At 35.8% G+C, this 25792-nt stretch overlaps 1 protein-coding gene across 1 annotated transcript in view; it reads left to right on the top strand.

Annotated features, from left to right (window-relative positions):
- Positions 1-25792, top strand: part of Rsf1 (remodeling and spacing factor 1) — a 157507-nt gene that overhangs the window by 2489 nt on the left and 129226 nt on the right.

Raw genomic sequence — 25792 nt, 5'->3', positions numbered from 1 at the left:
TTTGCTGTGCAGGGAAAAGATTTTCAGAACTTTGATGATAGGCTACATGAAATAGTTGAATATACTGTAGTTGATTATATTGGTTCAGATAATGAGACTTGAACTAAGTCTTTTGGGGAAGTGTTTTAGTATATTAAAAACCAGTAAATTTTGGTGTTCAGTATTGTGACATATAGGTTGTAGGGTAAATATTTTAATTTATATGGCCTCAGTTTCTTCAGTAAATGGAGATAATAGCTGAGAAGCCAATGGAATGATGTTTCAGAAATCTTTTAAGGGGGCTGAGAATATAGCTCAGTTGATAGAGTGCTTGCCTCGAAAGCATAAGGCCCTGGGTTCAATCCCCAGCACACAGAAAAATCTTTTTTTTTTTTTTTTTTTTTTTTGGTGCTGGGGATTGAACTGAGGGCCTTGTGCATGCAAGGCAGGCCACTCTACCAACTGAGCTATATCCCCAGCCCCAGAAAAGTCTTTTAATACATCAGACACTTAAAAATATTCTTGGGGCTGGGGATATAGCTCAGTTGGTAGAGTGCTTGCCTTGCATGCACAAGGCCCTGGGTTCAATCCCCAGCACGGCAAAAAAAAAAAAAAAAATCTTGTATTACAAATTTTAATAAAGATTTTTCTTTTTTTTTTTTTTCAGTACCAGGGTTTGAACCCAGGGGTGCTTAATAACTCTTCTATATCTCCAGCCCTTTTTATTTTGAGACAAGTTCTGGCTAAGTTACTGAGACTAACCTAGATTTGGGATCCTCCTGCCTCAGCCTCCTAAATCTCTGGAATTACAGGCATGCACTACCTTGCCTGGCAATAAAGATGATTTTTATAGCTGTGTTGTGGTGGTGCACACTTGTAATCACAGTGATTTAGGGGACGAAGGCAAGAGAATTTCAGATTTGAGTCTAGCCTGGGCAACATAGTGAGATCTTGTAGATGGACAGCATGTCTTTATTTTATTTATTTTTTCGTGGTGCTAAGGCTCGAACCCAGTGCTTCATATGTGCTAGGCAAGTGCTCTGCCACTGAGTTACAGCCCCAGCCCCTTGTTTCAAAATTTTAAGTTTGAAACTGAATTCAGAACCCAGCACCACCCTTTGCAAGATGTTTTTCAAATACATGACACAGGACTGCATTTGAAGTTAAAGTGTTACATTTTAATTTTTATTTATTTTTTGGTATCAGGGATTGAACCCAGGGGCACTTAACCACTGAGCCACATCCCCAGCCCTTTTTATGTTTTATTTTGAGACAGGTTCTGGATAAGTTGCTTAGGGCCTCACTAAGTTAGCTGAGGCTGGCTTAGAACTTTCGATCCTCTTGCCTCAGCTTCCTGAGCTGCTGAGATTATTTGCATGAACTATCATGCCCAGCAGAATGTTAAATTTTTAGTATGTTGTGAGCATAAGTATAGTATTGAGTTATTATGTTCGTGGTGAAAAGTCTTTGTTAAATGAGTTTAGCTCTATAATTATTTTAACAAAGCAGTTCTAGTGCCATTTGAAGTTTATAAATTTTTTTGTACATTATGACGCCCTGTGGAGGAAACTAGTTTTCCAATATGTCCTTGCTTCAGCATGTTGTGATCTTTCTCCTAAAAGTTTGTTCATAAGTTTTTAAATTATTTATTATTATTATTATTATTATTATTATTATTATTATTATTTGCGGTGCTTGGGATTGAACCCAGGGCCTTGTCTATGAGAGGCAAGCACTCTACCAACTGAGCTATATCCTCAGCCCTTAAATATTTTTTGTTGTTTATGGATCTTTATTTATATGCTGAGAACCGAACCAAGTGCCTCACACGTTAGGAAAGTGCTCTGCTACTGGGCTAAAACTCATGTCCTAAGTTTTAATATGACCTGTCTTTGGCTTAGAATGCACTTTTCCCAAATCAGGAAAATCAGCATGGAACTGAAAACAGGACTGCCATGTCTACTTTAATTCCAAGGTTTGAGAAAGTATGTGATGCTCAATGTTAATAAATGTTCCATAAGTAATTGTGGTTATTTAGTAATGAAATAAAAACATGAGTTTTTTCACTTGAGGTTAATTACTTTTTTAAATGACTACCAGTTACTTAATAAGTGGAATTGTGATTATTTCTTGGCCTGTGACTGCTGTGAGAAAATAACTGAGACTCTGAGGGTGCCATGAACCTAGAAAGTTTGGAAATCTTTGCCTTAGGGACTTTCATTGAGTTTTGGAACTAGAAAGAAAAGACTGTTGTATCATTGCTTTTATTTTGCAATGGAGAAAACCTAGGAGCAGAGGTAGTTTTCAAGTGTGTACAGCTAATTGTTGGTTAATTTGAACTGTAACTTGAAAACTCCACTTATATGCTAAATTGTGAGCAAAAAAAATTTAGATTTCTAGTTGGTGTTAGAATGGGAAAAGGGCATTACAAATGTATGTGATCTAAGGAGGTGATTTATCTTCCTTTCCCTACACTCTGTAGCCTTCCAAATTCTGTACTTGGTAGGAAGTTCCCTGCTTCTTCCTAACTGGAGATGATTGTGGGATATGGATAAAAATAAAAATGGTCATTGACTTTGTGAGATTGCTGACACTCAAGGCTCCTACGTATCTTTCCTTTCCTGCAGAGGATATTCTTGTTTAAAGAAAAAATATACTTTTTCTTTAAAGATAGTCTTAAGGATATAAGCTGAAAAGTGATATATATCTAATAAGTCTATCAAAGTATATATGGATAACATACTAAGTATGTATGGATAACATATTGTTTTAATCAGCTTTTTCACTGCTGTGACTTAAGGATCTGACTAGAACAATTGACAAGAAGGAACAGTTTATTTGAGGGTTCAGGGTTTCAGAGGTCTTAGTCTGTAGAAGACGGGCTCCATTCCTTGGGGCTTAAGGTGAGGCTGAACATCATGGTGGGAGAGTGTGGCAGAGGGAAGCAGCTCACATCATGATTTGGAAGCAGAGCAATGTCTACACTTGCCAGATACAAATACATACCCCAAAGCCACGCCCCAGTTTCCACCTCCTCTAGCCACACCCTACCACTTCAGTTACCACTGAATTAATCCCTGTCAGGGGATTAAATTACTGATTGGGCTAAGACTCTTTTTTTTTTTTTTTTTTTTTAATTTTTAGTTGTAGATGGGCACAATACCTTCATTTTGTTTATTTATTTTTATGTGGTGCTAAGGATCAAATCCAGTGCCTCACATGTGCCAGGCAAGTGCTCTACCACTGAACCGCAACCCCGGCCCCTGGGCTAAGACTCTTAAAACCCAATATTTTCTCCTCTGAACCTTTTTACATTGTCTCACATGTGAACTTTTGGGGGACACCTCACATCCAAACCATAATGCATGTTTCACTAAATTATTTGTATATTGTTAAATAAATTGAATCATTAATTTTTAAAATTTCATTTGTGTTAGCATTTATATATTAAAAATTTAATATAAATTTTTAAATTAAAAAATAAAATTTATTTGTGGTATTTAAAAAAATTTTACAAAATAAAAATTTTAAACATTTCATTTTTAAAATAAATTTTAAAGATTCTAAAACAAAATTACAGGAAAAAAAAAAAAAAAAAGATTTGAGGCAGGGTCTCCCTAAATTGCCCAGGCTGGCCTCAAAACTTCTGATCTTTCTGTCTCAGTCTCCCAAGTAGCTGGCATGGGGAGACCGGGCTAAAAGGAGTTCTTTCTCTCTCTCTGTCTTTGTTTGGTACTGGGAATTGAATCTGGAGCCTTAGGCATGCTAGGCAAGTGGTACACCACTGTGTTATATCCCTAGTCCATTTTATTTTTATTTTGAGATGGGTCTTGCTACGTTGCCCAGGCAGGCCTGAAACTTGTGATCCTGCTGCCTCAGCCTCCTGAGTAGCTGGGATTACAGGAATGTGCCACCATTCCCAGCTAAGAAATTTATTTATTTGAACAAATGGTAATTGGAATTCATTAGTAAGCAATATAGGTAAGATTCTTGCCCTTAGGAACTTGCAGCTTAACAGTGAAGGCAGTAAAGCAGTAAGATTAAAAAAAAATGGGTAGAACAAATGTAATGTGCACTTTATAAGCTTTATTTTATCAGGCTTTAATTTGTAATTAGTTTGGTTTAGTACTTATCATTATCTATGTTAGATTTATGTTAGGTAAATTTTAAACATTTTGCTCATTGTACTTTGAGAATGTTGCCTTCAGACAAATTGAATAAACTAGGATAAACGGCAGGCACTCTGTCCTTTAATCTTCTTTTCCCCCCTCTACATCCATTTCCTGATCTTTGCTTCCAAAGTTGCACCACCAGAGTTTAGCCATTTGAAAGGGTTGCTTTTCACTCATTTTAAGTTCCTTCACTTATGCACAGCATAACTGAAGTGCCTGCTAACTACCTGTTGTTCTATATAAAGTTTGTACCAATGTGTGAGAAAAGAGGTAGGCACTGAAATTCAAAAAAACATAAATCTTTGGATTTCTGTCACTTGGTAATTAAATCTAAATAATAGGGAAAATTGACTTAAACAGTTCAATCTGTTCAAACATTAACATATTATTATTTAATTATTTCAGTCCCAAGAATGGTTTTTATAAGCAAATACCTACTTTTCAGAAACTTCTTATTTTTATCATGAGTTTAGGAATATGGGACTACCTGTTGAATTACGAAATCAGTTCTTCATTGTATTTGTGTTTCCTTTTATGGATTACAAATGGCAAACTTTGATCTTAGTTTATTTCCTAATAATTTTAACATGTAATAGTATATTTTGCTTTTTGATTTTGCTCGGAATTAAATAAGTTTTAATGTTCATTTAAAAATATATAGTGAAGGAGGGTAAAGGGAGAGGGAAAAGGTGGAATGATGAACTGAAATAAATTTCCATGCATATATGAGTTTGTCAGAATGAACTCAACTACTATGTATAGCCATAAAACTCTAATTAAAAAAAATTACCATGCACATTTGGTTTCTCCCAAAATAAATTATGTAAAGAATCCCAAACCAGGTGCCATGTGTGGTGCGCACCTATAATCCCAAGTAATTGGCCAGCCTCAGCCAATTAGTGTAACTTAGCAAGACCCTATCTCAAAATAGAAAGTAAAAAAGGCTAGAATACATCTCAGTGGTAAAGTGCCCCTGAGTTCAGTTCCCAGTACTCCCCCCTACCCCCCTCAAAAAAAAAAAAAAAAAAAAAAACAAAACCCTGATGGCATATTTTTCTATAATTTGTGACATTATATTTATTTTTAAATTTTAAAAATTATTTTAATGGTGGTGCTGGGGATGAAATCTAGGGCCTCGTCCTTACTAGTTAAGTGCTCTACCACTGAACTACATTCTCAGCCTATTATGTTAAATAAAAGGTAAACTTTTCTGAAGAAGGTAGGGAGTATGGGTGGGGTGAGTTAGTTGTAGATTTATCATTTTAACAGGTTAGAGTCTGGGCAGATTAACTAGAAATAAAAATTATACTTAGAAACATATACTCCCCAAATCAGGGTGACCTTTTCAATGTAAAAACATTGGGTATGAGTGAACACCAAGTGGAAACTGTACTAAATAGAAGTTAAGAAAAAAAAGCATGAGGGGATAACTTGACAGGTGCCTTCTAGCAGACAGAGCAGGCTTTAGCCATGTATATGTGCACCAATTTGAATAGCAAACTTAAGTATATAGTATAATGCATATGTGGTTTTTTCCCCCTTTATTTGTACATGTTTATCTTAATTATTTCCCTAAAACTAGGGTTATAGTTTTTATCCCCTCTGGTTTTTCTTATTTTTTTTTTTAATTTCATCTTATGTGAATCATATATTTCTTTGTTAATCACCAAAAAAATTATTTAAAAATAATTTTCCAAAGGGACTTTTACAGGGAAAATTGAATTGCTGCTTTTGTTTATTTCTCTTTAATCCTGAATTTCCCTTTCCATGAATGATACTGTTATCTATCCAAGTCCTCTAAATTAGAAAATAAGGAACTGTCCTAGACATGTGTTAGTCAGCTTTGCAATGCTGTGATCATATTGCCTGACAAGAACAACTTAGAGAAGGAAAGATTTATTTTGGCTCATAGTTTCTGAGAATTCAATACCTGGTCAGCTGACTTCAAGGCAGAAACATTGTGGTAGAAAGGCAAGCAGAGGATGGCTGCTTAGCTCATAGCAGTAGGAAGCAGAGAAAGGGGCAGGACCTGGGAGGAAGATAAATCCTTTCACAGTACATGTTCAGTGAGTTATTTCCTCCAACATGTCCTAACTCCCAGTAGTACATTCGGCTATCCATGTATCAGGTCAGAGCCCTCATGATTCAGTCATTTCCTAAAAGCCGCAACTCTGTACACATGAGACTTTGGGGGACATCCAGAAGAAAACCATGACATTTTGCCACTCACCTCCAAATACTCATGACTATATCATAATGCAAAATGCATTTAGTCCATCCCCAGTAGTCCCCAGTGTCTTAACTTTTTGAGCATCACTTAAAAGACCAAGTCCGAAGTGTTCTCTGAGACTCGAGGTAATTCTTAGCTGTGAGATCCTGTAAAAATCAGAAGGAAGTTGCATACATCCAATAAACAATGGCACAGAGTAAGCATTGCTATTCCAAAGAGAAGGAATAGGGCATAGAAAGGAGGTATGGGACCAAAGCAAGTCCAAAACCCAACAGAGTAACCAAGTCCTTTAGCTCTTCACCTAGTGTCCAGTATTTGGGGCACATGGTAGTGAGATGTGGGCTTTTTATACATGCTTTTTCTGAACAAACTGCAAGTTTTAAAAATCTTTCTGGACTGGGGTTGTAGCTCAGTGGTAGAGTGCTTGCCTAGCATGTGTGAGGCACTGGTTTCGATTCTCAGTACCACATGAAAATAAACAAAATAAAGGACTTCTGTCCATCTCTTTTTTTTTTTTGCAGTGCTGGGGATTGAACCCAGGGCCTTGTGCTTGTAAGGCAAGCACTCTACCAACTGAGCTATATCCCCAGCCCAACAGTCTGTCCATCTTAACTACAAAAAATAAATAAATAAATAAATAAAAAATCTTTCTGCCTGCTTATTTTCTGATTTTCACGGTAAATCTGACTAAAAACTTCCAGCAATACCATCACCACTGCCCTGCCTTAAACTTTCCTCTTGTCAGATTAATTAGTCTGTCACTTTTATATTTTTTTAATTTAATTTTAACTTGTGATGCCTTCCAACCTATAAAAATGGGCTTTCTCCCCAGGCTAAGTTTGGAACATGTCTCTCTGGAGATGAAGCAGGGAAATGCAGGAGACTTTCAGCACCTTGGTCTGCCTGTCAGGGACCCCTGACACTACCCCTTTAAATCCCTCCACAGTCCTTCTGTCCTAGTTCCTGCTCTGCTTTTTTCTTTGACCCTCACTGTGCTGTCTTATTCTGCTTATAGGGATTTTGGATCCAGTGTTCTGGCTTTATTCATTTTTTGTCCCTGCTGTCATTTCCCAGCTGTCATGGGTGACCAGGACACCCATGACAGCTACCATGGTCTAGAGAATCATAACCCCATCCTTGCCTCTCTAGTCCATTCCTCTGCCCAAATGTTTAGACTGACATCTGACCCCTGATGGACAACCCATGGACATCCCATGGGAATCCACATATCCCTTAAACTATAGTTTTTTTACAACTTATTTTTCCTGTAATTCCTAATTTATGAAGTCATTTAGACAATTATGTTAAATATTGCATGAGAAAGTCCTTTGTAACCCCAATTGAGCATATAGATGATAATTATTTTTACCCCTCAAGTAATGTTACAGGGTGGACACAAGGAAGTCCCTGAGACATCTCAGATTTTATTCATCCTTCTGTTGACCTTCTGGTTTTCTGAACTCCCACCAGAATTGCCCATTAAGTTTTGCTTACAACATTCTAAGGCTTCTCTTGTATCTCTAAACTTTTCCACATGGTTAGGTATAAGTCACAACGGTGACCCCACTCCTGGTACCTATTTTCTGTGTTAATTTTGTATTACTGCAATCAAAATATCCAAACAAAAACAATTTAGAGGAGGAAAGATTTATTTTTCTTATGGTTTCAGAGGATCAAGTCCTTGGTTAGTTGTCTCTAAGGCTGAAACATCATGGTGGAAGGGTGGGCAGAGGAAGGCTGCTCAGCTCATGGCAGCTGGGGAACAGAGAAAGAGAGGGAGAGAAAGGTGGAAGGAGGAAGAGGAAAGGGTCCACCTGTCGTGGCCTACTTCCTCCAACTAGGTCCTACCTCCCAGTAGCTAATTCCACCATTTGATGAGGTAAGAGCACTCATGATTCATTCAATCCTTGCCTAAAAGCCACACCTCTGGACACATGAGACTTTGAGGGACATTCCATATCAAAACTACCTCTAGACACTAACCTCTGACTTACTTTAATATTATCATCAAATCTTGAGTCTGTTTTCTTTGTTCCCTTTTATATTCAGTCTCACTTTTCTGTTGCCATTGCTACTGTTTCAGTTAGTTTTGTTTTGTTTTGTTTTGTTTTGTTTTGTTTTGTTTTGTTTTGGTGTTTTTGTTAACAATTCCTATTCTAGTATTTGAAGAAAAAATATATTAGATAGTTATCTCTGTGTTGGAGAACACATTTAGAATTAGTATAATACAAACTGAATGTCCAAAGTGTCTTGTGACTGAAATTGTTAGTAGAGCAGTTTCCTTGATATTTGTGTAATTTTACATATAACTCTTTTATTATTACTTTCTTTTGGTTAGGTGAGTCTAAAAGCTTTTCTGTTAATAGGGTGATATTAAATTGGACTAGTTTCTTTCCTTCAAGGGTAACCATGGGTTCCTCTGAATAATTGTCGTAAGGCAGTGCTGGAATAGGGGCCAAGTGACATAATAATTTGGCAGTAAAAGAAGAGTTGTTCTAGCATTGCTGTTATGCTGGCCTCAAAGTCTCATCCAAGTAGGCTGATTTAAGATCTGATTTTGGATGTATGGTTCCCAGGCTTGGGGAGGATCAGGTTGGATGAGTGGTACTACTGTTCATTCCCACAGGACAGGATGTATTTATTGAAGGTGGAACTTGAAAGATTTCCCTGAGTTACTTAGAGGACAGAGGGTTGGGAGAGAACTTACTAAACAATAACCTACTAGTGTACAGGATTAAATGCCTTGATCATTATAGTGTTTTACAAGCAAAGTAGAGTATTGTTTATGAGGCTTTGGCATTGGTATGTTAGATATTTCAGGGAATTTATTTGGATACTTTTCTCTATTCCTTTTGTTCTTAGCAACCTCACATTTGGCTCTGCAAATAAATATGATTGCCACTTCCAAAAAGCCTTTTAGGGGGAAAAATTAGAATGGGTTTTTCCAAATTATGATTTGCTTTTGGTATTTGGAGTTGGGGTAGAGCAAGATTGTAACACATTGAACAAGTGATTTATCAAATACAGAATGGAACTTAATTTATAGTCCTTAATTTATATTCTCATTATTGTTTTGCCAAGTTCTACATTATTAGAACCAAAAAAAGAACTGTCTTATAGTGACACTAATTTGTGCTGGCATTTTTTTTTTTTTTTAAATATATTTGTTGATAGACCTTTATTTTAATCACTTATTTATATGTGGTGCTGAGAATCAAACCCAGTGCCTCATACATGCTAGGTAAGTGCTCTACCACTGAGCCATAACACCAGCCCTGTGCTGGCATTTGAATTCAGACAATCTATAATATTCCTAATTTTAAGAGTCTTTTGTCTAATAAATGTTGACCATGATCACCTGTTTATCCTTGCCTTGCTGTAGTTCTTTTTTATCTTCATAGTCTTTTTTTGCAGGGGGTGGGGTGGGGCTTGGGGATTGAAAACCTTTTTTTCTTTGCTACTTTCCCCTTTTTTGGGGGTTGGGTACTGAGCCACACATCCCCAGCCCTATTGTATTTTACTTAGAGACAGAGTCTTCCTGAGTTGCTTAGTACCTTGCTTTTGCTGAGGCCTGCTTTGAACTTGTAGTCCTCCTGTCTCAGCCTCCTGAGCTGCTGGGATTACAGGCATGTGCCACTGCAACTGGCTTCCATATTTTGGACCTCCCCTTTTATCCTTAATTATCTTTTCTATTCCCATCTTGTATTTATTTATTTATTTATTTATTTATTTATTTATTTTCTGTTATTCTGGGGATTAAACCAAGGATAAGTACTCTACCATTGAGCTACATGTCCTGCCTTATGCTTCTGAGCCTTATTTTAGTGTGCTTCCTACTCATTTACCTTTTGTGTTTGTTAAAATTTCCAATTTTATTAGTATTACCAACTATTTTTAAAAAGGCATAATATTTGAATGAGATATTGAAACTAAAGGAATACAAGTTCATAGGTACAGTGAAATGCCTTTTTAAAAAAAATACATTTTTAATTTTGATGGACCTTTATTTTATTCATTTATTTATATGTGGTGCTGAGAATTGAACCCAGTGCTTCACACATGTGAGGCAAGTGCTCTACCACTGAGCCACAGTCCCAGCCCCAACCCCAAGTGAGATGCCTTGAACATGAATCTTTATCTGTTCTTCATCGCCACTTAGGACAAACATAGTATTCAAACGTGGAAATAATTTTCTTCTTGAATTTTTTTGCAATAAGACTTTATCTCCTGTAGCTATAAAATTATGCAGGGTATCATCAAAAGTCTCTAAGTTGGTTCCCCTACTGTTATGACTTCTGTTTACCCTAAATGTAGAAATGGTTTTAATATTTCTTCTAGTTCAGTGTTTTTTTAACCCTTGTTAATAAACATTTAAAGACTTGGCATCAGTGATTTTAGTGTGAAGCTCCTCGGACTGTCTAGTTTTACCTATTTATTTGTCCTGATACTTTTTTTTTTTTTTTTTTTTGCCGTGCTGGGGATTGAACCCAGGGCCTTGTGCTTTTGAGGCAGGCACTCTACCAACTGAGCCACATCCCCAGCCCCTGATACTTTTCTTGATATTTTGTCCTGAGTTCTATTTTTTCTAGTATAAGTGTAGCTACTCCAGCTGTTGTTTGCTTACTGCTTTGAATGGTATATTGTTTTCAATCCTTTTAATAGCCTCCCAAATAGCTGGGACTAAAGGTGCATGCCTGACCCTCCTTGTGTCCTTGACTCTAAAGTGTTTTCTGTCTGCCCAGCATATGTATGTATCATGTGCACATGGTTTCCATGAATCTAGTTAAACAACTAATAATATAGAAGTACAACTACTGTGTAGAGGACTAACAAGGAGTTACATGAATATAAAGAACCCATCTTGGGGCTGGGGAGATAGCTCAGTCGGTAGAGTGCTTGCCTTGCATGCACAAGGCCCTGGGTTCGATCCCCAGCACCAAAAAAAAAAAAAAAAAAAAAGAACCCATCTTTGCCCAGGGAAAGTCATAACATCACTGTGGTCATTATGAAAATTTCAGTGATTAAATATTGGAAAAGTATTTCTGGGCCCAGTGTAGTGTTGTGTGCCTGTAATCCCAGTGGCTTGGGAGGCTAAGGCAGGAGGATTGTGAGTTCAGAAGCCAGCCTCAGCAATTTAGTGAGACTGTAAGCAACTCAGTGAGACCTTGTCTCTAACTAAAATATAAAAAAAGGGCTGAGGATGTGGCTTAGTGGTTAAGCACCCCTGGGTTCAATCCCTGGTACCAAAAAATCAAAAACAAAACCAAACAAAAAGCCCCCCAAACCAAAAAAGCATTCCTGCCAGGAACAGCATGGGAATGAAAGGCATAGAAGTTTGAGATTAATATGGTGTAGAGAGGAAATTGCAACCTAACTATAAGCAATAGGTTTTTTAAGATTTGTGATTGAGGAACTTAAGACCATGTTAGAAATTTGTATTCGGAGTTATAAATGACTTAGATGTATTTTTCTTTAAAGTAAATAATAGCACATTAACTGAAGATAACATGTGACTGACAGTATGTTCCATGAAGAGTTCATTTTGTCTTGTTTTCTCTCTATTTATATCATAGTATGTAGCATATAGGAGATGCTTGAGTGCTAGTTGAAATGTGTTTCAAATTAGAAATAACAGGGGTCTTTTTTTTTTTTTCTTTTCTGATATTGAGAATTAAACCCAAGTGCATTTACCACCAGCTACAACCCCAGCCCTCCTCCCCATTTAAAATTTATTTTTATTAGCTTTTTTGAGACAGTCTTGCTAAATTGCTGAGGGTCTTTCTAAGTTGCTGAGACTGACCCTTGAACTTGTGATCCTCCTGCCTCAGCTTCCAAAGTTTCTGGGATTGTGGGCATGTGCTACTGTGGCTACTGTAATGAATATTTTGATGTATGTTTAGTTTTTCTTTTTGTCCCTTTCTTGCCAGATTTTTTAGGATGTAACCTTCCATTTACTTTTGGGTATTGCTTATAAAAAGATTTTTTACCGAACCTCCCACTCGTTGTTTTCTCACCCCTTTGATTGTTAGAAAAATGACTCAGGTGTGTCCTGGGTTCTTCCTATTGTAAGTTTCATAATAAAATTCCTTGGAAATTTGAGATGGAAAATCTTTAATCTCTTGACTCCTGGGTTATACGGTGATACCATGTCTTAACTGCATGCCAAAGCATATGTTGTTAACTTGTCTTCTAAGCTTATTTGTACAGGAATCCTGAATATAGTGTTAAAATCAGTTTTTCTCTTATCTTTCCCTAGACATCTTGGATAAAAAGTTATTTTTACTTTTCTCTTTAAAAAAGTTTCCATCTTGAGCTAGGTGCTGTAGTGCACACCCATAATCCCAGCTACTTGGGAGGCCGAGGCAAGGAGGATCACATGCATATGTGTACAGGGCCAGCCTGGGCAACATAGCAAGATATCCCTTCTCAAAACCAAAAACCAAAATTCCCATTGTAGTTTCTTTGAATGTTTTTATCTATCTCTTTCAAGGGTGATCCGAAATTCTCATTTCTGGAACTAGCATTTTTGTCATTGTTGAAAAGAGAGTGGGAAGCTGGAGGACAGGGAAAACATCTAGAGGTTGTTATAATAATGTATTTAGGAAATATCATTTGGGGCAGTTGGTGTGTTGGACTGGTGAGAGGAAAGGCTAGATCTGAGAAAGACTGCAGGTAGAATTGATAAGTACTCAGTGAATGGATTAGTGTGAAGGAAGAGTTTTGTATGACTTCTTGGTTTTTGTCTGTAGAATGAATAGTTAATAGTTCATGGCCTGAGCAAGGAAACAACTGAAAAGACCCATGGTTTATTAATTTTTTTTTTTTTGGAATTCTGGTAACTTATATATGAGTACTATTGGAAGAACTTATGGTGTTAATATCATAACTTGTTAAAAGCTTACTATGAATAAACAAATTATAGGAATATATCTTTACAACTCTCTTGGTTTGTGTGAATTATTTAAATTGTTTTTTATATATGTATGTTAAATATACATTTAGCATGTTTTGTTACACCTTTAAGAACAATTTTTTAGAGTGCTTTATTTATGTACTTAAGGTATTTAAAATTAGGGTTATGCTAGACTGACTTGGAGCATGTGCCAGGAATCCCAGCTATTTTAGAGGCTAAGGGCAAAAGAGTGTTGAGTTCAAGGCCAGCCTAGATACTATGGGCAATGTAGCTAGACCCTGTCTCAATAATTAACAGAAAAACAAAATTAGCTTTAGTAAACTGTCCTAGTATTGTGCTGAATTGTATACTCTTGTAGGTAAAGCGTTCTTTAACCAAATTTGAAAAAAAAATTTGTTGTAATTTTGGAGATTAGTATATTCTTTGGGTACAGAGAATTGATAGTGGACATCACTCACAAAGAAGCTAATGGAACTTCACATAATTAGAAATGCTACTTCAGATAGTCACAGGTCACATAGGTAATGTGGATTGGGTTCATTATATAGATAAGTTCGTGAATACATAAGCATGTTGTTTGGGTTGAAAATTGATGAGTCTCGATTAATCTTGAAAAATTGTTTAGCAGAGATATTTAAGTTGAATTCCATTTGGAGAGTGACATTTCTTTATCTATTATTTCTGAAAAATTATTTAACTATGTTTTGATAATTTATTTGCTCACTGCTGTTCTTGATTCCTATGTTTTCCCCCTTAGGTTCATTCTTCTGCTGTTGTAGATCTTCTCCAGACAGGATCTTAGAGTAGTAAGCTTTGCATTCTTGCATGTCAGAAAATATATTTTGCCCTCTGTTCTGACTTCTGATTTAGATTGAATTTTGTGTTCCAGTGTTCCAATAGTTTTCCCCCAGAACTTTGACAGTGTTGGTTTTTTTTTATCTTCTAGCATCTACTGTTGCCGATGAGAAATCTTTCAGTCTGATTCTTGTCCCTTTGTAGGTGAGCTTTTTTTCTTTCCTGAAAGATTTTTTTTTATTTTTTTTAATCCCTGGAATTTTCTAGGCCGTGACTTTTTCTTTCAGTTTACTTGTTTTTGCCTTTACTCTTTAAAAGACATTAAAATTATGGACTTATTTTAAGCTGTCCATGTACTGCTTCTGTTCTCATTGTCTTTCCTCCATTCCCATAAGTTGAATTTTGGAGTTTATTATTCCCATGAATGCTTTCTTCTAAGAGTATATACTTATGTATCCATAAGGAATACATGATATGGATTTACATGCTTTTCAAACTTAAATGTAAATTGTACCTCTGTAACTTCCTTTCAGTACTGTTTTTGAAATACATCCATATTGGTACATTTTGTTTTAGTTATTTGCTTTAACTGTTGTATAGCATTCCATTACATGAAAATACTCTCTATTTTTTTAATTGTAGATTTTTAGGTTTGTTTTTGTTCTGTTATGGACCATGTGGTAATAATGAACTTTCTAGCAGCCAGCTTTGCCTAGGGATGGAATTGGTGGACTAAAGGCTATATACCTCTTTGTCTTATCCTTTGTATAACCCAGTTGTTCTCTAAAGAAGCTTTATCAGTTTATACACTTCTAGCAGTATATGTGATTTCCATTTATCCATATAATTAACACTTTGATATTGTCAGACTAAAGTTTTTGTTAATATGGTTGTGAATTAGTTTTTTTATTGTGTTTCTATGAGGTTGAACATTTCTCCTCCTCCTTCTCCCCTCTTCCCCTCTTCTTTGCCATTCACTTTTCCCATCTGAACTGACTTTTTATAGTATTTTTTCTTGATCCAGACTTTAAAAAATTTGGTGTGGTTTGTCGACCTCTAACTTTTGATTACGAGTTGATTTTTGTATATGGTTAGAGATAGGGGTTTAGTTCTTTGTTCTGCCTATGGATACCTAGTTTTCTTTGACTGTTTATTGAAGAGACTTTGCCTTTTCTAGTGTTCTCCCACTCCTCACCCCAGTGTTGGAGATTGTACCCAGGGCCTTATGCGTGCTAGGCAAGTACCTTGTCTCTGAGCTACACCCCCAGACTTTTTTGGTTTTATTTTGAGAAAGAGTCCCACTAAATTACCTGGGCTGGTCTGGAACTTGTGATCCTCTTACCTCAGCCTCTGGAGTATTTGGGATTACAGCATGTGCCACCATGACTGGCTCTCCAGTATATTCTTGATGCTTTTGTTAAAAACAAGTTGGCTGTAAATATATGAATTTATTTCTGAGTTCCCTAGTCTGTACCATTGTGTATGTGTCTGTTTTTATGCCAGTACCATGCTGTGTGTGTGTGTGTGTGTGTGTGTGTGTGTGTTTAAATGATAGTTTCATAGTGTGTTTAGAAGTTGGGTATGATAATGCTTTGTTCTTTTTTGCTCAGGATTATTCTGGATATTTGGATCTTTTGTGGTTCCATACAAATTTTAGTAGTGTTTTTCTGTTTCTATGAAGAGTGCCATTGGTATTTTTATAGGAATTGCATTGAATCTGTAGATCTGTGGATTATTTTTCATCTATACAGTTAAGGGGGCTGGGCAGTGTAACTTAGTGGTAGAGTGCTTGCCTAGCCTTCCCAAGTCCCTGGAATACCTAATACCAACACCACCAAAAAAAGTTTTAAGGATCCAAGATGAGTGTTCTTTTTCCTTTATGGAAATGTTAATCCATTGTATTAGCCCTTCATAGCACAATACTACAGATTGGATGAGTTATAAAGAAAAGAGGTTTATTTTGGGTTCCAGTTTTGGAAGTCTTAGGTGATGGCCTTCTTTCTGGCAGTCTCAAGGTAGCACACAGCATCACACGGCAAAGACAGGGAGGGTAATGTGCATTTGTACATATGTCTTTCACTCTCTCTTTTTATAAAGTTACCCAGATTCAATCTGAGGGTTCAGCTCTAATAATTTCATCTCCTCCTAATTACCTCCCTAATGGCCCCACTTTTAAACAACGTGGTTGGATTTTATACCCACTTAATACTTCACAATGGGGGTTAAAGTCTAGCATAAATTTTAGGGGGCCAAACCATATTGAAAATATAGCAACCACTATATGATGTACCTGTTGATCTATAAGAAATAGATCCACTTATAATTTGAGCTTAAATTCACATCTTCTTGCTGGGCACAGCAGCACATGCCTGTAATACCAGCGGCTCAGAAGGCTAAGGCAGGAGGATCCCACGTTCAAGGCCACCCTCAGTACCTCAGCAAGACTCTCAGCTATAGTGAAACCCTGTCTGAAAGTAAAAAATAAAAAGGTCAAGGGGACTGGGGTTGTTGGCTCAGTGGTAGAGCAAGCACTTGCCTAGCACACGTGAGGCACTAAGTTCGATCCTCAGTATGACATAAAAAAACTAAATACACAAAATAAAGTTTTTGTGTCATCCACAACTAACTCAGTGGTAAAGTGCCCTTGGGTTCAATTTTCAGTGACTGCCCCCTCCCCCACCAAAAAAAAAATTACAGTATCTTTAAATTCACATCATCTGCTCACACATACATACCTTCTTTTGTTTTGGTATTGGAGATTGAACCCAGGGGCATTTTACCATTGAGCTACATCCCTAGTCTTTTTCACTTTTTATTTTGAGTCTTGCTTAGGTTGCTGAGGGTTTTGTTGAGTTGCCAAGGTCGGCCTTGAACTTGTTATCCTCCTGCCTCCGCCTCCTGAGTTCCCTAAATTACAGGTGTGCAATAGCACACTCGACTCAAATGAACATATCTTTATTTTATTTAAAAAAAATTTTTAGATGTTGATAGACCTTTATTTTATTCATTTATTTATATATGGTGCTGAGAATCAAACCCAGTGCCTCACACATACTAGGCAAGTACTCTACCACTGAGTCACAACCCAAACCCTTTATTTTATTTTTTTAACTGTACATAATAGTGGGATTTGTTGTTACATATTTGTACATGTACACAATATAACGATATAATTTGGACACTATCATTCCCCAGTATTTCCCCTTTCCTTCTTCAGGTTCTTTTTCTCTATTCTTCTGATCTCCCTTTGATTTTCATTACATGCCCCCATCCCTATCTTTTCCTTTTTCTTCTTTTGCTTTCATGTATGAGAGAAAACATGACTCTTGACCTTCTGAGTTTTACTTATTTTGCTTAACATAATGTTCTCAGGTTCTATCCATTTTTCTGCAAAGGACACAATTTCATTTTTTAATGATTGAATAAAACTCCATAGCATGTACATACCACATTTTCTTTATCCATTCATCCATTGAGGGACACCTAGGCTGGTTCCATAGTTTAGCTATTGTGTGTTGTGCTGCTATAAACATGGATTTATCAAATGCACATATCTTTAATGTTGATTAGAAAATTTAGGAATTCCATCTTCGACTATGATGGAATGAGTTTTTTACCCCCTTACCATTAATAGTTTGTAAACTGGGCCAAAATATATGAATCATTTCTTTTTAGATCATTAAACCATTGTTCAGATAAGATCTGTGATCCCTAAAAGAGGGGAAATAAAAATCTAGCCCTATGACTACTATGGTCTCCTGCTTATAAGCAGCTTCAGGACACAGAAGCAGGAAGAGGAAACCTAATCAGAATCTGGAAGCCTCACTCAGATGAGGAGGCAACAATTGGACTTGGAGAGACTTAGGTAGCTACAAATTGCCAGGTCAAGTTCTGAAAAGAGGAGAGCTATGTAGAAAAAACAAAGTCCAGTAATCTGTGTAGGGACTATCTTGAGTCTTTACTGAATATTAGGGCATATATGCATGGAATAAAATTATACAGGGTGAAGCACTGAATGTCTAGGGAAGAATTAAGAACACTTCTCAGAGGGTACACTGGAGGTGTTTGAACTCTGATTAGAGTGAAATATTCTGTGGAGCATGCAAGGTAATCTGGAGAATCTAGTGGTTTGTTGGAGTAAAGTTCACAGAAAGTCCTGAGAAGATCAGATAGATCTGCAAATAACTGCCTGCCCCAACAAAACCCAACTCTCTTTACAGAATGATTACAAAATACAGACATTCAACAAAAGCAGTGCAAAGTTGATATTTTTCCAACATTTGAGAAGAAATCACTAGACATACTAAGAAAATGGTCTACTTTCTTAAAATGATTAATTCATAAGCAGGAGAGAGAGCAGTCTAAAGAAGCTGACTTAGAAATAGGAGATGGTTGAGCTTTTTGACCGCGATGGTAAAATAGGCATTATAATTAGTAAAAGTATTTGAAGAAAAATATGAGCCTAATAAGGGAAATTAAAGGAACTAAATGGAACTTCCAGTGATGAAAAATAATAATATTTAAAATAAAAAATTACTCAAAGGAACTTAACAGAAGATTGGATACTGTAGAACAGAATGTAAACCCGAAGACATGGCAGTAGACTTTATCCTCAAGTGAAGTAGGAAAAGAAAGATAATTGAAAAGAATCAAGTGCTTCACTGGTCAATGGTACAGTATTGAAAAGCTCAGTAAAGTATATTTGATACCTAGAAGGGAGGAGCCAAAAGTATTGGAAGAAATAAGGCTCAAAAGTTTCCAAATTTGATAAATATTATTATAAACCCACAGATATATATATATATATATATTTTTTTTTTTTTTTTTTGAGGTCTGGGAATTGAACCCAGGACCTCATGTGCTAGGCAAGCACTGTACCACTGTGTTGCATTTCCAGCCCCAGATTCAATAACGTCTTACAAACTTAAAACAGGACAGTTGCACACAACTATAAAAATACATAAATTTCCAGAAAACACATGATAGAGAATCTGGAAGGCAACCATAAGGATGTATTATGCACAGAGCAACAATGAAGACTCCCTGTCAGGAACTGTGCAAACTAGGAAATAACTAGGAATGAAAAAAACTGTCAACATTTAATTCTGCATCCAGCAAAATATTCTTCAAAAATAGAGGTGAAGTAAGAACCTTTTCAGACAAATAAAACTAGAGAATTTAAGAGCCAATCGATAGGCACTGTTAGAAATATCTTTGTCTGAAAGGAAAATGAATCAGATGGAAAACTGGAATGTAGTTGAAGTGATGAAGAGTTTAAAAAATGATAAACAGGCAGATAAACTTAAAGTGCATTTTCTCTAAATTAGAAAGTTCTTTAAAAAAGGTAATTAAAGCAAAAATATTGCATTTTGTAGATTTCACAGAATTTGTAGAAATAAAACACTTGTCAACTATAATACTTAGAAGGACAGGGAAATGGAAATATAGTGTAAGGATGAAAAGTGTGGCATTGAGTGTGAAGTGGTAGAATATTATTTGATGGTAGACTGTTGAATTAAAGATGCATACTGTAAAACTTAGAGCAACCACTAAAAATAAAAATAGGGCAGGGATGTAGCTGAGTGGTACAGCATTTGCCTAGAATGGGTGAAGCCCTGGGAACCCTGAGTTCAATCCCCAGCACTGCAAAAAGAGAAAAAAAATAAATAAAGAAGTAAACCTAATTAGCCAGTAGTGTATGTTAAATGAAGTGCATTTTAATCCATTTAAAGTAAAGAAGTTTTAAGTTAGTTACTACAAAGGAAGATGGGAAAAAAAGATTGAAACAAATACTGGCATATACACAAAATAAATGATAGAATAGATTTAAATTCCATTGTATCAGTGCATAACTGTAAGTACTTAGGAATTATCAAACTTTTTCAGATATCAAAGAATATTTTGTAGTCAAAATAGTGTCTGTTGAAACTATTTTGCTAAGGTAGCATGACAGTACAGTAGATATTACCTGAGTAAATATAGCTGTTTTACAATAAAACTTTTTAATACACATTTAAATTTGAATTTATTGTAATTGTCACATATCACAAAATGTTTTTCCTTTGAAAAATATTCCTTTTTTCCCCTTTTTTATATAAAAAAAGGAAATATATTTCCCTGCCCAATTCTTTAAAAATGTAAAAGCATTCTTAGCTCCCAGGCTATTTAAAAACAGTTTATAAACTACATTTGCCCTCAGTTTATAAACTACATTTGGGTGGTAGTTTGCTAATGCCTGTTCTGAACTGCTCCCTCCAGTGTCACCACTAGTCACAGTGGTATATAAATTGCAATTAGTTAAAATTAAATAAAAGGTGGAGGTTGTCAGAGTAGATAGAGAAGTAAGACCTAACTATATGCTGTCCACTTTAAAGATAAAGAAACAGGTTAAAAGTAAAAGAATAGACAGTGACATACCATGCCAAACTAATCTTAAGAATCCTGGAGTCACTATAGTAATATCAGAAAATGGAGACTTCAGAGAAAGGATTACTAGTAGAAATGGGGATATTTTGTAGTACTAAAGAAAATAATTTATCCAGAAGATATGATAAATCTGTTTTTACTAATAGCAGTACTACTTTTATTTATTTATTTTTTATTATTATTATTATTTTTTTTACCCTATGTGAATTTATGATTACACAAATGGTATGCCTTTACACCATGTACAGAGAAACAACATGTATCCCATTTGTTTACAATAAAAAATAAATAAATAAATAAATAATAAAAAGGGCTGGAGTGTTGCTCAATGGCAAATTGTCCCTGGGTTCAATCCCAATACCAAAAAATTAAAAGGGAGACTTGGATTTCAAGTCCCATTCTGCTTCCCTGTAGAAACAAACTCTAGAAAATGCCAAGATTATTATAGAGTTAAGATTCTCCTCAAGAGTCTACACTGAGATACTAAAGATCTACACCAGAGAAGACATGAGCAAAAAAAAAAAAAATGAAACTATATAGTCTGAGTGATATTTTTGTATTTACACTTTTTTCTCCAAAAAAAGTCAATTCAATGGTACTTTTTGTCCAGCATATTATATTTAAACAATGAAAAGTTTATAGAACCAATTTGACAATTAAAAATGTATCTAGGACAGGGGATATAGTTCAGTGATAAAAGACTTACCTAAACTGAACAAGGCTCTGGCTTTGATTCTCAGCACCACAAAAATAACAGTAATAATAATCTAAACATTTGAGTTCTTTATTATTCCATCCAAATTTGGTATCTGTCCTATGTTCATGCTCTTTAAAGTCTTAATAATTAGATTAGTATTAAATTTCACTTTAATTTTTAAAATGCATAGATTTAAACATTATATCATAAGAAATACTTTTTTAAAATCCCATTGAGCTGGACAAAGTGGCCCGTGCCTATATCACCAGCAACACAGGAGGCTAAAGCATGAGAATCACAAGTTCAAGACCAACCTCAGTAACTCAATAAGGCCTTAAGAAACTCAGTGAGAACCTGTCTCAAAATAAAAAATATAAAGAGCTGGGAATGTAGCTCAGAGGCAAAGTATCCCTGGGTTCAATCTCCAGTAATAAATAAATAAATAAATAAATAAATAAATAAATAAATAAATAAATATTCCATCAATATCAATAGGACATAGGATTTTTCATGGTCCAGGGATAAATAATTGCCTCTTACATAAGTTTTCTTTTTGGGGGGGATGGGGGTGTGTAGCACGGATTGAACTCAGGGGCACTTGACTACTGAGCCACATCCCCACCCCTTTTTTGTATTTTATTTAGAGATAGGGTCCCACTGAGTTGCTTAGTGCCTTGCTTTTGCTGAGGCTGAACTAGTGATCCTCCTGTTTCAGCCTTCTATATAAATTTTTAATATCAGGAACTTTGTATAAATAGTGTTATGAACATCTAGAAAAACAACAGTTTAATAGAAGCCTTCTGAGAGAATCAGGCACCTGGATAATGATTTTGAGCAATCTCTGGCCATATTGAAGCCTGATGGTGTGGGTTCAATATCTTCACTTTGTCTTCTTAATTCTTTCTCTCTGTTCATTTCTTCTTCTTTTTCTCTTGCTTCCAGTGTTTTCCAACTTCTTTCCACAACTGTTCTTCGAGTTTGCTCAAACATAGCTTCCAAGTCAAATGTGCGGGCTTTTTTTCCGAACCCCGTGAATCCCATGGTAACTGCCAGCTCTGGGTCGGGTCCTGACGCGTCTGAGCCTGTCACTTCGCTGGGCTCCGAGCGCTCCATGGCCCGCACACCGGGAAACGTCCTGCAGCTGCAGCCCACACCGGTGCCGCACACAGCCTGCAACCGGGGAGAGCAATACTAGTTTTAAAATATAGAAATAAAAAATTGACAAATGAAGAAATGTGTACAATCCTGTTATAATTATAAATTTCAACATTTTCAGTAAATGATAGTGCAGCTAGACAGAAACCAGTCAGAATATAGAAGACACGAATAATGTTACTAAACGAATAACATTATTGACATTTCTAAAATACTTTTAACAAAGTAAAAAACATTTTAAATAAATTTTCATTACAGTACTGGGACTTGAACCCAGAGGCTTGCACATATTAGGCAAGTGCTTTACCACTGACCTACATTCCTAGCCCTTTTTATTTTTATTTTGAGACAGTGTCTTGATAAGTTGCCCAGGCTGGTCTCAAATTTGCAGTCCACCTGCCTCAACCTCCTGAGTAGCTGGACTTATGGGTATGTACCACTGCCCAACTGAGAACATACTCTTTTAAAGTAACTGACTATCTTGTTTTGGATAGGATATGAAACAATTGGAACTCCTATGGTGCAACTATTTTGGCAGAATGTTTGGGAGTTTCTTACTAATTTAAGTTAATAAACCTATATCTACCATACAATCCATCATCTCTACTATGTATCCCCCTCCCCCAAATAAAGAGTGTATAAAGACTTGTACACAAATGTTCATAGCTTTATTTATAGTAACCCCAAACTGAAAACAACCCAAACATTCTTCCATGGATAATCGGATGAACACATCATAATATATTTATACTAGGGGACATGAACATTAAAAAGGATGAATCTCGAAAACATTATGCTAAGTGAACAAAAAGCCAGATTAAAAAATATATATTTTTATGATTCCTATTATATTAACCTATAGAAAAGACAATGTACAGTGATAGGAAAGAGGATCAATGATTTCCTGAAGCCAGAAGTGAATAGAGGGAGCCATTATTTAGTTGTAGTTTCTTGTTTTAATTTTTGCTTAGGTAGCTTCTCTTGTCTGACTATTCTGAAAGTATAGTTTTCAAGAAAACCAGTTTAAGGTTGACCCCTTTTAAGTTGGTGACATGGTGTAATTGATTATCAAAGTGGATATATTCTATCTTACATAGTTCCTGTATGTCTTTAGAAATTTGTTGTTCCTTTTTTCCCCGGCTGATTCTTTAAGTATGAGCAAGACACATGTATTATTGTTTATTCATTTGCAAATCAGTAAGTTACTTCAGTTGGGAGATATTCATGTTTATAAAAAATGTTTTTTGTTTTGTTTTTAGAAACCAAATCCATTTCTTGAATAGGTCTTTATCGAATGCATGATGTATACTAGGCACTGTCCTAGGTGCTGAAGACACAGATCTATTTAATGTGGGCTACATCTAATCATACAGGCATTTATGACACAGTGTGATGCATAAGTACGAAATATGATCATTTTGGGACACCCAATAGGGGCACTTTATCCTGATACAGTGAGATAAAATAATGACTTCCCAAGGGAACAACCAACTTGAGTCTTGCGAGTGAGAAGAGGGAACTACATATATTAAGAAGTGGGGTCTAGAAATAGCATGGTATTATGTTTGGGAACTCCAGGGAGTTCAATATGATAGGTTTATTGAACTATTAAACCAAAACTAGCAACTCATTACTCAGAACTTTTTTTTTTGGTACAGGAGATAGAACTAGGGGCGCTTAACCACTGAGCTACACCCCCAGCCCTTTTTGCTTTTTATTTTTTAAGACAGGGTCTCACTAAGTTGCTTAGGGCTTCGCTAAATTCTTGAGGCTGACTTTGAACTTGCTATCCTCCTGCCTTAGCAAGTTGCTGGGATTACAGGTGTGCACCAATACACCAGAACTTCTTGTTATGTGAGAAAACATATACTTTGTGAAGCTTCTCTGGTAAGGTTTTCTAGTACATGAACATATCCTTAACCAGCATAATAGTATAATTTAAAGAGACAATAGTATAATGTAAATGGAAGCAAGGGTTGGATAAGTAGGGACAAAAGAAATGAAAGAATTAGCTTTCAAGCATAGAACAAAAGCAGAAGGTTTGCAAAGGGTTCTAAAAAAAAGGGACAAAGCGATAAAAGGAGAAATCAGAAAGTAGTGTCACAAAATATCCAGGTTTCAAGAAGTATATGATCGATGGCATCACATGCTACTGAGTTAAGACAAAGACTTAAAATGTCCATTTAATTTAACTAGTGAAAATCAGATTGTGGTGAGTTAGGAGCAAATGGAATAGGTGAGTAAATGGAAGTTATGAGTGCAGAGAACTCTTTTTAAGAAGGGGAAAGGAGGAATATGAACTTTTTTATACTATCAACATAATAACTCCAAGTAGGAATTGAAAAAAATTTTGCACAGGTTTGGTACTCTTACCTGTATTGTTATTTGAGACCAACAGCAGTTTTAAAAAAATCCATCCAGTCTTGTATAAAAAAAAAAAAAAAAAACTACTAGTAAATTTCATGTTTTGTGGATTTTCAGAGGATGTAGTCTTAGTAAATTACTCCAGGAATATTTGTTTTTCTCTAAAGCATAGAATCTTAAGGCAAAAGTTGTTGACTTTTAATTATATTACATTTTATGCACATAAGAAGTAAGTATTTAGATAATGATGCTTCTTGACCAACAATGTAAGGAAGGATGGGAATGTTAATTTTTCATTATAACTTTCATTTTGATGGAGTACTTTTAAAAACATAGTTAGGATCTCAGCTAGTCAGTGTGGTGGAATGCACTTGTAATCCCAGTTACTTGGAGGCTGAGGCAGAGGATCACTTGAGCATAAATTTAGGACCAACCTGAATGACATAGTGTCCTTTTATACAAATGTCCTTTACATTAAAAAACAAAACAAAACAAAAAGATCTCAGAAGAAAGAATTTTATTTATTTTTTTTCCTGACTCTCTTTAAAAAATGTTTTCATACATGTCTATAGGGTAATAATATCTGTCTCATTTTACTGTCCTTCCCATCCCCACTGCCCTACCCCTCCCTTCACTCCCCTTTGCTTAATCCAAATTTCCTTCCTTCTCCCCCACCCACTCCCCACTATGGATCAGCATCCACTTATCAGAGAAAACATTTGGCCTTCGGTTTTTTGGGATTGGCTTATTTTACTTGGCATGATATTTTCCAACTCCATCCATTTACGTGCAAATGTCATAATTTTATTCATCTTTATGACTAATACTCCATTGCGTATAAGTACCACAGTTTCTTTATTCATTCATCCATTGAAGAGCATCTAGGTTGGTTCCATAATTTAGCTATTATGAATTGAACTGCTATAAACACTGATGTGGCTGTGTCACTGTATAATGCTGATTTTAAGTCCTTTGGGTATGGACCTAGGAGGGGGATTGCTGGGTCAAATGGTGGTTCCATTCCAGTTTTTGAGCAATCTCCATACTTGCTTTCCATAATG

Source organism: Sciurus carolinensis, chromosome 11, assembly GCF_902686445.1.
Source record: "Sciurus carolinensis chromosome 11, mSciCar1.2, whole genome shotgun sequence".
Classification (NCBI taxonomy): domain Eukaryota; kingdom Metazoa; phylum Chordata; class Mammalia; order Rodentia; family Sciuridae; genus Sciurus; species Sciurus carolinensis.
The sequence above is the reverse complement of the archived record's forward strand: the minus strand, read 5'-3'. Positions and strand labels throughout refer to the sequence as shown.